This window comes from Crinia signifera, chromosome 9 (genome assembly GCF_055691185.1).
Source record: "Crinia signifera chromosome 9, ASM5569118v1, whole genome shotgun sequence".
Lineage (NCBI taxonomy): Eukaryota > Metazoa > Chordata > Amphibia > Anura > Myobatrachidae > Crinia > Crinia signifera.
This window is the reverse complement of record NC_139225.1, coordinates 51,797,080-51,812,219: the sequence shown is the minus strand read 5'-3', so window position 1 is coordinate 51,812,219 and position 15,140 is coordinate 51,797,080.

Sequence of the window (15,140 nt, the reverse complement as noted above, 5' to 3'; positions counted from 1 at the left end):
TGCAATATTTGGCAATTTTTACCAAAAGTCACACCATTAGAGAATTTGATTGAATCAACAATTCACACCCAAACCAACAAAACAAATACAAGGTTTCAAAACATGAAACAAAGTTTGTGTGCAATATTAGGCACTGAATTTAAATGCAAAGCAATGATTTTCTTGCACATATTTAGTGTCAGTTACATATCATGTCCCCAGTAGTGCTGTTGCAGATATCCCCAGTAGTGCTTTTAGCAAGAATTTTTTTTCTCACTTTCTGGAATGTATGGTTTTCGGAATAATTTGGATAAGGGATACTCAACCTATGAATGTATTTCTCATTGTCTTCCTTAGATTTCATTAGAGTTAGTTTGCACAAAGTTTGCCATACTTTAAAAAATGGAAACAGATGCGATAACCAATCTTAAACAGTTTTCCAAGTTGGACTTTCAGGAAAAACAGGGCGTGATCAGTAATGGTAGGCCAATGCCTGAGCTTAAGGGCCTACTTCAAACGGCCGGACCTAAGAAAATTACAAGGACATTTCAAACGGAGTGGTACCAGCGAAAAGACTGGCTGTGTGGCTGTGCTACAAGGAATCGCCTTTTCTGCTTTCCCTGCCTTCTGTTCACCACCACCGACAATGTTTGGACTAATGCAGGATTTCCTGACTTGAAGAATTTACCAAGAAGCCTCAGTAAGCAGGGAAACTCCACAGCTCACATCCAAAGCCAAATTACTCTGAAAACTTTTGGGATCACAAGGATAGATCTGGCTTTAAATGAACAGTGGAGAGTAAATATCAGCATGCATAATGCTAAGGTTAAGAAGAACCGGGAGATCTTAAAATCCCTTATTAATGCCACTTGTTTCCTAGGCAAACAGGAGCTAGCATTCCGTGGAAATGATGAGAGTACAAGCTCTTTAAATCGGGGCAACTATGTGGAGCTGTTACAAGTTTTTGCTGAAAAAGACGAAAAGTTAGCAAAGCATTTGGAGACATCCACTGTGTTTTCTGGCTTATCCAACAGAATTCAAAATGATTTAATTGAAGCAGTTGGGGAAGTGATGCTCAATGATGTGAAAGAGGAGATAAATGCAGCCCCATCTGTTGCCGTTGAAGTGGATGAGACAACTGATGTTACAAACAAAGCCCAGATCTCTGTGGTTCTGCGTTATGTTGCTAAAAGTGAGGTGAAGGAGGCATTTTTGGGTTTTGATGATGTGAGTGAAGACAGACGAGCACCGGCAATTGCTGATTATATTTTGGGAGTGTTGGGAAAGTACAACTGCATTAATAAGCTGGTAGCTCAGACTTACGATGGAGCCGCTGTGATGGCATCAGATCTTAATGGTGTACAGGCCAGGATTAAAGAAAAGATACCTGAGGCAATGTTTACCCATTGTTATGCACACAAATTAAACCTGGTGCCTTCGCATTCAGCAAAATGCATGCCTAAAAGTCAATTTTTTTTTTACAACACTTGAGGGACTTTCAGTATTTTTCAATAAGATCACCAAGCGCACTCACCTACTTGATGATGTCGTGAAGCGACGTTTGCCAAGAGCAGCACCCACAAGATGGAGCTCAAACTCTAGACTAGTGCAGACTATCAGCATGTACCAGTCTGATATACGCGCTATGTTTAAAATTATACAACAAAATCCCAATAGTTGTGACAATGAGACCCGGATCATGGCCAGTGGATATGATCACTGGCTGTCAAAAGCATCCACATGCTTCTTCATAATGGCATATGAGGGCATTTTCAGTGAAACCGACACACTCTTTCGTGTGCTGCAAAATAAAATAATGGACATTGGGTTCTGCTGTGCACGAATCCGTGACACAATGCGATCAGTAGAACGTCATAGGCAAGAGTTTGACAGTTTTTATGACCGATTTGAGCAGAAATGTGTCACACTTGGCCTGACAGACAATGCTCGTAGTAACCAGGTGAAGAGAGATGAGAGGCGTAGAATGTTTTATAACATTTTGGACAATGTCAGTGTTCAAATGAAGGCTAGATTTGATAATTTGGCTGAATTACATTTCCTGGGTTTGGTCGATTGCACAAAGTTTTCTGACATGTCACAACATTTTGATGACACAAAAATGAAGAGCCTATCAAATTACGCCAAATACTTTGACTTTGTAAAACTAAAGGCTGAACTTCTCGGATTGTATAGCACAGAAATGGTGAGTAACGAATGCAAATCACCTGGAAAACTCCTCAGCTTTTTGTTTCAGAATGATCTTGTGCAAACAGTTCCTGAGGCGATAAAGCTACTCCAGTTGGTGCTCACTATACCAGCTACAACAGCATCCGTTGAAAGCTCTGCTTTGAAACGACTGAAAACCTACTCCCGGAATAGGACGGATCAAGGACGACTTTCATCCCTGGCAATCATCTCTATTGAGACAGACTTCTAAAACTAAAAGAAAATAGAGAGGATTTCTATAGCAAAGTCACATGCCCACACCAGTTGCAGACAGCAGTAGTGCTGCCAAAACATATGCCCACACCAGTTGCCAGCATCGGTATGCCCACAAGTTACTTACCTAATATAGGTTGGCAACTCATCCTCTCCTGCTTCCTTTTTTCATCAGACAAGCTCCCCTTGTAGCTCCGCCCCTTCTGTTTCATGTAGCCATGCCCCCACCACCATGTAGCTCTGCCCCTTTCCATTCCTGCCGATGGCCAGGTGATTTAAGGAGCCTGAGGGAGCTCTCTGCTGTCGGTGCTGCTGCCTGTCATGTATGTATGACAGGCGCAGTAGCAGCCAGCCTGGCAGCCACAGAGGACAGCAGGGGATGCAGAGCTGGGAGAACACCTCTCCTGCCCGGCGCCTACCTGCCTTGCATCCTCTGCTGAGCGGGTAGCGCCGGCCCTGCACAGGACTCTACACTCACTCTGGGACTCCACAATAAGTTTCAAGCAGTGAATATTTAATGTTTTCAGGACGTAAAACAAACCAGTGTAACCAGTGCATATAAATACAAAAAACATACCAGGATGCTCTGTCTCCATCCCCAGGGGCAAACGCAGGATTTTCAGAAGGGGGTTTCCAGAGGGGCGGAGCAAAGCACGGAGATGGACACTTAGGTGACCCAGTATATGCCGGGTCAGTTAAAGTATTATAGATAGACCAAATGTATATAAATAATATATATATATATATATATATATATATATATATATATAACCGCAGTGTAGACCCCTGGGCATAGCAATGTATTGGGGCCCCTATCTATCCTCCAGCTGTAGGGGTGGGTGGTGCTATGAGCGGAAGCTTTGATGTCCTGCGGGTGGTAGGGGGTATTATATCAACCGCTCAGCATGTAGGGCCTGGATCAGTAATTTCCACTAATTACCCCTTTACTGCACAGATGGTGGGAGATGAGGTGGGAGAAGGGGGCATTGGGCTGAATGAAGGGGCCGCAATACATAACTTCCAGGGTGGTAGAGGATGTTTAATATGCAGAGGAGGGGTGTATAGTGGAGTGGGCTTATTATTCATAATTTTCTGGTGGGAGGACAGCTTGCTTGACTGCAGATATCTCCAGTTCCCGGAACTATAATTCTTAGCTTTTAATGGAATTAAAAACTAGAGAATCCCACCTACCAAATGGTATTGGGGACTAGGGGATCAGAGTTCAGTAGGCAGAGCAATCCACCAACGAGTATATAAAACTACATACCAGGTGTGTGGAGCTGGAGCTGCTTGAAGGCTGATACTGTATATCTGGTTCTGAGTGGGCTTCGAACAATTTTGGTCCAGTGAAACTGGGCCATTTGGTTCCAGAAAAATCTGCCCTCAAACAACATGAACAACAATGATATTACATTTCAGAAATGTAGAAATTGGTTTACCTGCAATATCTCTGGAACCAATTAACCCATAAGGACTAGCCTGGTATCATATAGAAGGTCCAGCGATTTAGATTTGACTGAGAACAATATTGAGCTTCTGTGATAACGGAGGAGAAACTGGCAGCCGTTGGAACTGGGTGAGGGTCAGATTTAGCGGGTCCCATGTTATCCTATGGTGAAAACATTCCAACTATGCCCGGCGATATCTCCGGTTCCCAGGGGACTAGCGATGTGGGAATTGGAGAGTGGGTCTGGAGCTACAGCTCCATCAGGCCCATTGCTAATCCAGCCCTGCATCCGGCCAATTACCGGAAGTTGATGGCCGCGAAACTGACGGATAAGGGATCAGTAGCGCATGCAGGGGGGGTTTATGAGTACCCAGAAAGCCCCCAGGAATCTGAGGGGTCTAGTCTGAAAGCTGAGGGTCCCCTCTTTCCATGGGTACAAGAATTTTAAAAATCGGCCCTGGGGAACCGGAGATATCCAACTTCAAATAGTGGTCCCCATCCAAGCCTGTTAATTGCTCTCCCCAGTCAGATATTTCAGTTTCTGTCTGACTTATAGTTTTTCTGAGGATATATTTCAAAAACTGGGACTCTCCCCCTTTGAGGGACACTAGAAGCTGGTCTGTACTGTGCCCAGAACCAGATATACAGTATCAGCCTTCAAGCAGCTCCAGCTCCACACACCTGGTATGTAGTTTTATATACTCGTTGGTGGATTGCTCTGCCTACTGAACTCTGATCCCCTAGTCCCCAACAGGTGGAGTGTGGAAAAAGTAAGGTTGCAGTTATACGTGCGAACACTCTGAAAAGGTGGTGTGGCCACTCAAAAAGGGGCGTAGACAATTTCATGCCCTAGGCAAGATTTTGCACTGTACACAAGAGTAGGGAGATGCAGAATGCTAGAAAGGATGTAGTAAGACGCTGGGGTGGTAGCGAGGGAGTAGGGAGATGAAGGGCACTAGGGAGAGTAGGAAGAAGCAGGGTGCTAGGGAGGGCACAGTGAGACACAGGGCGCTATGGAGGATGTAGTGAGACACATGGCGATAGGGAGAATTGTGTGAGATGCAGGGTTCTGCACTGTAGTGAGATGCAGAGTGATAGGGAGAATGTAGTGAGACGCAAGGTGGTAGCGAGGGCATAGGGAGATGCAGGGCACTAATCAGAATCAGAAATCGGCTTTATTGGCCAGGTATACTTGCGTATACTAGGAATTTGATTTGGATTGCTATGCAACAGCCAGTTAGGTAACAGTGAAACAGTGACAGTACAGATATACATAACACATACAGGTATACGCTAGTTGTACAAAGAGAGGATACAGAGTGCGCTTATGATATACTAATATGCATATCATATAAAAGATATTTATTTATAACTAGAGATGTGCGGCGGGCACTTTTTCGGGTTTTGGATCTAGATCTCCCTTCGAATTTTGGATCTGGATTGGTTTTGGCAAAACGACCCTTGCGGGTTTTGGTTTTGGATCTGGATTTTTTTGGGGGGGAAAAATGCTAAAAATTGCTAAAATAATAGATTTCGGGCCTGTTTTTGCCCCTAAAGTGTTATTGAGCTCAATAACATTAGTTTCCACTCATTTCTAGTCAATTTTGATCACTTCACAGCTCACAAAATCTAATTTACTGTAGTAGGGCCAAAAGGTTATCCCGAGGTAGCTGGATGACTAAGCTAGGCGACGGCAGTGGGCATCACATAACTGTGGACCTTACGTTTCCAACCTGGCACATGTTGGAAGCAGAGCAGCACTACAGGGGCAGACAGGGTGGCAGTTTAATAAACTTCCCCCCCCCCCAAAAAAAAGAGCAAAGATGTGCAAGTTGAAATTCTCCTTGTAGCTGCGCTCCTCTGTTAGAACCTCCACACAAGTACCATGAGCCCAATGTGGATTGATTTTGCAGTTTGGCATGTGCAGCCAAGGAGCAGTGGGCGTTTGGTGCAGCATTGGCTGTGTCTGCAAGGTAGTATCTGTTTGGATCAGTTTAATATCCAACAAGACCCCTATCTGGGGTGCGGTCACGTGGTTTCTGAACGCTGGGAGCATTACAAGTTGCCTCCTTATCCAGTTTGATCAGACTGGCTAGGCGTGCGTTCCATTTCCTCCCTCACCACTTCACCACTATACATGTGTTCATCCCGAAGCCACGCACTTGGTCTAGTACGCTGACCATCAGCAGCTGTTGGGACTTCTTCCCAAACATTCATCAATCCATCCATACTATCCCAAAAGGAGGATAAATACTCTGGATGTCACTGATGACATATATTCTTCCCCAATAGAGAAGGACCGATCTTCGTTCAAAGCTATACTAGTAGCTGCGCTACTCTGGTAGAAGATTCAATCAAGTACCAAAACCCCTGTTTGGCTTGATTGTGCACTGTTCCTCGTGTTCAGCCAAGGAGCAGTAGGCGTTTCGTGCAGCACTTATTTAGTCTGCAAGGTAGTATCTGTTTGGATCAGTTTAATATCTAACAAGACCCCTATCTGGCGTGAGGTCACGTGGTTTCTGAATGCTGGGAGCATTACCAGTTGCCTCCTCATCCATCACCTAATAGGTGGAGGGGGGTGGGTAATTGGTGGCCTCCACCTCTCTAGGACTCCAGGTTTGGAGATCCCTATATAGTCTACCCTTATAGACCGCTATCTATTTAGTAGGGTCAATTTGTCTGTGACATCTGTCACCCAATTCACCGCTAAGGTTAATTTGTTTGAGCTGGCTGGCTAGGTGTGTTTTCCCTTACCTCCCTTTACCACTTCACCAAATCACGTGTGTTCCTCCCGAAGCCACGCACTCGGTCTAGGAATGGATAAGACCATGGATGTCCCTGAGGACATGTTTTCATCCATTATGGATGGGGTGGAGAGCGAATCACCCATCTCCCCACCATTCATCCATCAGATGCCCAAACAGTCTTTTTTTTTTTAAAAGACGCAAAAAAATGAAGAAGAAAAAGATAGGCCAAGGCTCGCCCAGCCATCCATCCTTTACATCCCCTCCCAACAATAATAATGATAGGAAGGAATGGATGAGACCATGGATGTCTCTGAGGACATTTTTTCATCTATTATAGATGAGGTGGAAAGAGAATCACCCATCTCCCCACCATTCATCCATCAGATGGCCAAACAGTCTTTTTGTAAAAAGACGCAAAAACATGAGGAAGAAAAAGATTGGCCGAGGCCCTCCCAGCCAGCCCTCCATCCGGGACATCCTATCCAAAAAATCATTATAGGAAGGAATGGCTAAGACCATGGATGTGTCTGAGGACATTTTTTCATCTATTATAGATGATGTGGAGAGAGAATCACCCATCTCCCCACTGTCACACCAGGGGACTCAGTCGACGAGACTGAGACCTCTGGTGGGGACCTGGACCGGTACCTCAACCGGGGAGGTTGGAGAGGACCCTTGCGCATGGAGTGCGCGACAGTGCACCCAGAGCCAATAAGCAGTCAGAGATAAAATACAACCGGAGTTTATTTGCAGATGGTTGTAATATAAACAGACAGTAAAGTATGCAGGAGAAATAACAGAGTTCATGCAGATTGCAATACTTTACAGATGTGATGTTATGTGGGATCGATGGTGGAACATCGGATGTGAAGACTGTGGGTCCGGAATGACGGACGGAAGATTTGAGCTTGACTGTGGGTCTGGAATGACGGACGGAAGCTTGGCTTGGAGATCCGGAATATCGGACTATCGATGATGATGTGGGAACATCGGATTCGGGTATCGGATATGGAAGGAGACTGTGGGTCCGGAATGACGGACGGGAGATGACTGTGGGTCCGGAATGACGGACGGAAGCAGGAGATCCGGAATATCGGACTAGCGATGAAACATCGATGGTGGATGATGCTGGAGCATCGGAAGGACCAGAGTCCCGGAGCTAGGCTTGGTCGCTGGGCTGAGAGGCAGGATCACAGGCGGTGGAATAACCTGGACTTCACAGGAGATGGAACAACCTGGAACACACTGCAGCATGGAAGACAACTCCAGCAGAGAAATACACTTGCACGGAGACAAGGACAGCTGACCATACACTGGAGACAACTGAAGCACTAGCAATGGTTCTGAGAGCTCCCAGCATACTTATCCCCACTGGGTGGCCAGGATTGGCCGAGGAAGTATGACAGGGAGATCAGAACCAACAGGATTGGACAGCACAGACATGTGACTGGAAAGAACATGGCAGCCCCCATGTCTGCTATGGCGGGAAAGTGTGTTTGTGCACACCATGCTGGATACTGGGAGCAATGGCGGCGGACAGGTGGATTGCCGTGCACTGGGGACTGTCACTGGGAGACAGGACGCTGGCAGAGATGACGTCTGGACCGCAAGCTGAACCTGCGGAGGCACTTAGCCGGTAGGAAAGTCTGTCTGACAGCTCAGATCGTGACACCCACCATTCATCCATCAGATGGCCAAACAGTCTTTTTGTAAAAAGACGCAAAAACATGAGGAAGAAAAAGATTGGCTGAGGCCCTCCCAGCCAGCCCTCCATCCGGGACATCCTATCCAAAAAATCATTATAGGAAGGAATGGCTAAGACCATGGATGTGTCTGAGGACATTTTTTCATCTATTATAGATTATGTGGAGAGCGAATCACCCATCTCCCCACCATTCATCCATCAGATGGGTTAAATAATTGATGACGCTACAACAGCCAAAATAACGATGCAGAAAGAGGTGCAAGATGAAATTGTCCTTGGGCCCTCCCACCCACCCTTATGTTGTATCCACGACATGCACAGTTTAACAAACCAATCATTTCAGCGACAGGGACTTCAGCGGCAGGGACTGTCAACTGTGGCTGAAATGATTGGTTTGTTTGGGCCCCCACGAAAAATAAATGGCAATGGGCATTGCACAAACTGGCTTTACAAGATGTCATCCTCAGCATCAGATTCCTCAGCCTCATCCTCTTCTTCACACACAATTAATTTGTCTTCGCTGGAATCAACCAATACAGGAGTACTGTGTGTATTAGGAGGACGTAAGTGCTGGTGAAGGAGGTCCAGTTCGTGGAATTTTAAATTCATTTTTATAACCTCCTACGCCGATCGCTAACAAGGTTCCCAGCTGCGCTGAAGACTCTCAGAATATACACTGGAGGGTGGACAACTTAAGTAAAGCAAAGCCAGTTTGTGCAAAGGACGCCACATTGCCTTTTTTTCTTGCCAATAATGGAATGGACAATCTGACATACCTATATCGATGCTATCGGCAAAGTAGTCATCCACCATTCTTTCAATTGTGATAGCATCATAGTCAGTAGCAGTCGACATGTCCATTATGCTAGGAAGCTCCTTCAGTCCGGACCAGATGTCAAATATATTTCCGGACTGAATAGCAGTGGGTCTCTTAGGAAAATTTAGCTTTTTCCTTGCAACCCCATTGGTAGAAATTGAAGGAGAAGTTGTGTGCTTGCCACTTTCCGCTTCAGCTAACAATTTTTGGAGCAAGAGGTCTTTGCACCTCTGCAGATTTGTTCCCATTGGTAACAAAGACTCAGTGTAAGACTTAAACCTAGGATCCAGTATTTTCGCCAAAATATAATGATCTAGTTGTAAGAGATCGACGACCCTTGGATCCTTGGTAAGTGAACTAATAGCGTGATCCACTAGTCCTACATATTTAGCAGATTCACTCTGCTTCAACTCCTCCTTCAATTTCGCCAACTGGTTTTGCAAAAGGCCTATCAAGGGAATGACCTGGCTCAAGCTGGCAGTGTCAGAACTAACTTCGCGTGTAGCAGCCTCAAAGGGCTGCAGGATCTTGCACACCACGGAAATTATTCTCCACTGAGCTTGACTCAGGTGCATTCCCGTTCCTCTCCTTATGTCATAGATCGAGGTGTAGGTTTGGATGGTCTTTTGCTGCTCCTCCATCCGCTGAAGCATATAGAGGGTGGAATTCCACCTCGTGACCACCTCTTGCTTCAGCGGATGGCAGGGCAAATTTAGCTTTTCTTGCAAGTCTTGCAATCTCCTGCACGCACTTGCAGAATGGCGAAAATGTCCACAAATTTTCCGAACAACGGACAACATCTCTTGAACACCCCTGTCTTTTTTCAAGAAATGGTGCACCACCAAATTTACTGTGTGAGCAAAACATGGGACATGTTGGAATTCGCCCACATGTAATGCACTCACAATATTGGTGGCATTGTTGGATACCACAAATCCCGAGGAGAGTCCAAGTGGGGTAAGCCATTGCGCAATGACTTCCCGTAGTTTTTCTAGGAGGTTTTCCGCTGTGTGCCTTTTACTGAAACCGGTGATACACAGTGTAGCCTGCCTCTGAATAGCAATGGGAGATGATGTTGCTGCTGCTGCTGTTGGTGCTGCTGCTGAAGGCAATACATCCACCCAGTGAGCAGTCACAGACATGTAGTCTTTTGTTTGCCCTGTTCCGCTTGTCCACATATCCGTGGTTAAGTGGACAGTGGGTACAGAGGCATTTTTAAGGACAGTAACAACGCTTTTTTTAATGTCCGTGTACAGTCTGGGTATTGCCTTCCTGGAGAAGTGGAACCTAGATGGTATTTGGTAACGGGGACACAGGATCTCTAGCAACTGGGTAAAACCCACAGAATTAATTGCGGATACTGGACGCATGTCTATTACCAACATAGTTGTTATGGCGTCAGTAATACGCTGTGCAACGGGGTGACTGCTGGCATACTTCGTCCCCCTTGCAAAGGATTGACTTACAGTCAGTTGCTTGGCTAAGTGATCAGGACTAGCATTCCTGGTCCCCTTCCTGGAAGCAGCAGCAGCAGAAGCAAAGGATGCTTCTGAGGAATCCAGGATAGGAGAGGATTCAGTCCAGATCATGACATTGGGTGCAGTACTACTTCCCAATCCCATAATAGCTGAGGATGTGGATGATGCAGGTGTTTGAGGAGATTGCACGCCCTTGGATTTAACAGAGAAAGGGGAGCAGGATCAGAGGCGTAGGGAGGGCGGAGCCACCGGAGCTCATGCTCCGGGCGCAGATTGGTGGAATGGCGCCACCGGCCCGCCCCCCCTCCGCAAATGATCGCATGATCCCCATACACTAACTGCGGGCAGCGTGTGCTGACGCCTGCCTCCTGCTACCTAGGGGTAGTGCTGGGAATAAGGGTTGTTGTGTGAGTTACCAGAGAGCGCTGTCCGGGAGTCGGAGGTTGTGTCAGCTAGCAGTGACACATATGCGCCATGTGATATTTTTCAGCCTATCACGCTCCTACCCACAGTTTCATGTGCCCATATCACGCTGACACAACCTCCGACTGCCGGACAGCGCTCTCTATTTAGCGCTGTCCCGGGGCGGATTTAGAGGGGGGGGGGTGTCCTTTCTGAGTTCTGACACAGCACTAGATCCCGACTCCTGGCTATTTGAAATCTTGCGCTGCCGCCGCAGTCACCTGTCGGGTCCGCGAATCAATCAGAGCACATTAGCGCTCCGGCAGCCAATCAGGAGTGGGGTCTCCTGATTGGCTGCCGGGCCGAAAGCTAGCTCTGATTGGTTTGCGGACGCGACAGGTGACTGCGGCAGCGCAAGATTTAAAATAGCCGCCGGGCGTCGGGATCTAGTGATGCTGCTTCAGTGTCCTGACACTGAATACAGCCGGGCAGCTCTCTGCCTGGCTGTGAAGACTCTAGCAGGCAGGGGTGTAATCCCTCCCAGAGGCTCCGCTGGGTACAGACCAGGAATCCTGCAAATAATAAACTTTGGAGCATTCACTAGCGCAAGTGCTGGAGCGAGCTGCTCACACTCGCCGCCCATCACTGGGGAAAGGATCTGGGCTCCAAGCGGATTTATAATATATCTGGAATTATGCTGCGACTGGGCTGCTTTTTTCTTCTTGGGATTTACACAGAGGATCGTCGCCGGGCTCGGTAACCAATGTTCCCTCTAATTTTACGAAGGCTGTGTGCGGCAAAAGATTTTGGCTGTGCAACTTTTGAAGGAAATTTAAATTTTTGTGCGTCACTTATATATAACTGGAAAATGACGTTCAGCATTTGTGTTAACTTTACTTCAAATTGATATTAAACATTTAAACTTTCAAAACACAGCACATAATGTAGTTAATGGGTGAAACACATATTAATTGAGTCCACAACTGTAAAAAGGGACCACTGCTGATTTGTGCGCTCTGTTGTAATGTCTGCGCGCATGCTCGTCGAGTTGTGTGCACGCGCACATGCGCACAGCTTAGAGGGAACACTGTCGGTAACCCCTGGCATAGAACTCTGTAAGAAAGTCTGGTGAGTGCCCTGTCCTTGGATCTGTGTGTTTATGTATGGCTAGATAAATAAATAAAGTGCAGTGCTGTATTTGTCCTACCAAAATGCCATGGGGGGGGGGGAACGTTACAGTGTCTTATACAGCGCAGCAGATTCCTTAACAGTGTGTTATATAGCGCAGCAGATTCAGTTACAGTGTCTTATATAGCGCAGCAGATTCCGTTACAGGGTCTTGTATAGCGCAGCAGATTCCGTTACAGCGTCTTATATAGAGCAGCAGATTCAGTTACAGCGTCTTATATAGCGCAGCAGATTCCGTTACAGGGTCTTACATAGCGCAGCAGATTCCGTTACAGTGTCTTATATAGCGCAGCACATTCTGTTACAGTGTCTTATATAGCGCAGCAGAATCAGTTACAGCGTCTTATATAGCGCAGCAGATTCCGTTACAGGGTCTTATATAGCGCAGTAGATTCTGTTACAGCGTCTTATATAGCGCATCAGATTCCGTTACAGCGTCTTATATAGAGCAGCAGATTCAGTTACAGCGTCTTATATAGCGCAGCAGATTCCGTTACAGGGTCTTATATAGCGCAGCAGATTCCGTTAAAGTGTCTTATATAGCGCAGCAGATTCCGTTACAGTGTCTTATATAGCGCAGCAGATTCCGTTAGTGTCTTATATAGCGCAGCAGATTCTGTTACAGTGTCTTATATAGCGTAGCAGATTCCGTTACAGTGTCTTATATAGAGCAGCACATTCTGTTACAGTGTCTTATATAGCGCAGCAGATTCAGTTACAGTGTGTTATATAGCGCAGCAGAATCCGTTACAGTGTGTTATATAGCGCAGCAGATTCCGTTACAGTGTGTTATATAGCGCAGCAGATTCCGTTACAGTGTGTTATATAGCGCAGCAGATTCCGTTACAGTCTTATATAGCGCAGCACATTCTGTTACAGTGTGTTATATAGCGTAGCAGATTGCGTTACAGTGTCTTATATAGCGCAGCAGATTGCGTTACAGCGTCTTATATAGCGCAGCAGATTCCGTTAGTGTCTTATATAAAGCAGCAGATTCCGTTAGTGTCTTATATAAAGCAGCAGATTCCGTTACAGTGTCTTATATAGCACAGCAGATTCCGTTACAGAGTCTTATATAGCGCAGCAGATTCTGTTACAGTGTCTTATATAGCGCAGCAGATTCCGTTACAGTGTCTTATATAGCGCAGCAGATTCCGTTACAGTGTCTTATATAGCGCAGCAGATTCCGTTACAGTGTCTTATATAGCGCAGCAGATTCCGTTACAGTGACTTATATAGCGCAGCAGATTCCGTTACAGTGTCTTATATAGCGCAGAAGATTCTGTTACAGTGTCTTATATAGTGCAGCAGATTCCGTTAGTGTCTTATATAGCGCAGCAGATTCCGTTACAGTGTCTTATATGGCGCAGCAGATTCCGTTACAGCGTCTTATATGGCGCAGCAGATTCCGTTACAGTGTCTTATATAGCACAGCAGATTCCGTTACAGCGTCTTATATAGCGCAGCAGATTCCATTACAGTGTCTTATATAGTGCAGCAGATTCTGTTACAGTGTCTTATATATTTCAAATGTAACATGCCAACACAAGTTAGCCATGCCCCCAATTCATTGACGGGAGGGGGGGCGCGAAATATGCCCTTGCTCCGGGCACCATGGCACCTAGCTACACCGCTGAGCAGGATGGTGACGCTGGGCGGGCTGCTACAGGTTTGTTCACAGTTTCTTTTGACAAAAACTTCTGATGGATGCGCTGCAAATGACGTAAATGCCAGCAAGCCTCCCCAGCAAGCTGGGACTTGGAGAACCACAAGTCCCAGCCTGCTGGGCATTAAAGGGCCCGCTGGCACTTGTAGTTCCACAGTTAAAAAAATAGTACACAAAACACACTGACACACATTTAAAATAAAACTTTAATACATACAAAGCCCACACATACTAATACTTACCTATCTTCTTCCCGTAGGTAGCCCTGGTCCTGTGTCGTCGTCTTCTGGTCCTGTGTCATCTTCTGCCTCCATGTCGACGTCGCTGTCCATGTCGGCGATGGCGTCCCCGTTCGGATCCGACGAAATCCATGTGGAAGCTGTGGAAGCTGTGGAAGGAAACCATACTCACCTGTCCCAGCACGACGTAGTCCAGGTAAGGGTCTTGGCAAAAAAACAAACCGACACCCGAAACCAGCCCGGACAGCAGGAGCCGCACGGTGTTTGTGTACATGGTGAGGTGAGTATGGTTTCCTTCCACAGCTTCCACATGGATTTAGTCGGATCCGGACGGGGACGCCATCACCGACATGGACAGGGACGTCGACATGGAGGCAGAAGACGACACAGGACCAGAAGACGACGACACAGGACCAGGGCTACCTACGGGAAGAAGATAGGTAAGTATTAGTATGTGTGGGCTTTGTATGTATTAAAGTTTTATTTTAAATGTGTGTCAGTGTGTTTTGTTTACTATTTTTTTAACTGTGGAACTACAAGTGCCAGCGGGCCCTTTAATGCCCAGCAGGCTGGGACCTGTGGTTCTCCAAGTCCCAGCTTGCTGGCACTTGTAGTGCCACAGTAAAAAACAATAGTTTAATCTATTTTTTACACTTGAATCAGCCCGAGGCCCACCGCCCAGGGGCATCGGGGACAGTACCAGGCTTCAGCCTGGTCAGGTAAGTCCTGGAGGGGGGGGACCCCTTCATTGGGGGGGTCTCCACTCCCCCAGGGCCCCTCGCCAGGCTGACCGGTCAGGGGGTTAATGTTTTGGCCGCGGGACCTTATATCATAAGTGTCCCCCGGCTGTGACATTACCCTGCTGGCTGGTTGTGCCTGGGGCTGGTTCTTAAAATACGGGGGGACCCCTAGTCATTTTGTCCCCCGTATTTTGGGAACCAGCCCCGGACCTGGAGCCTGAGGCTGGTTGTTAAAAATCGGGGAACCCCTATTTGTCGGGTTCCCTGATTTTTTATTACCGGCCCCGGCTCCT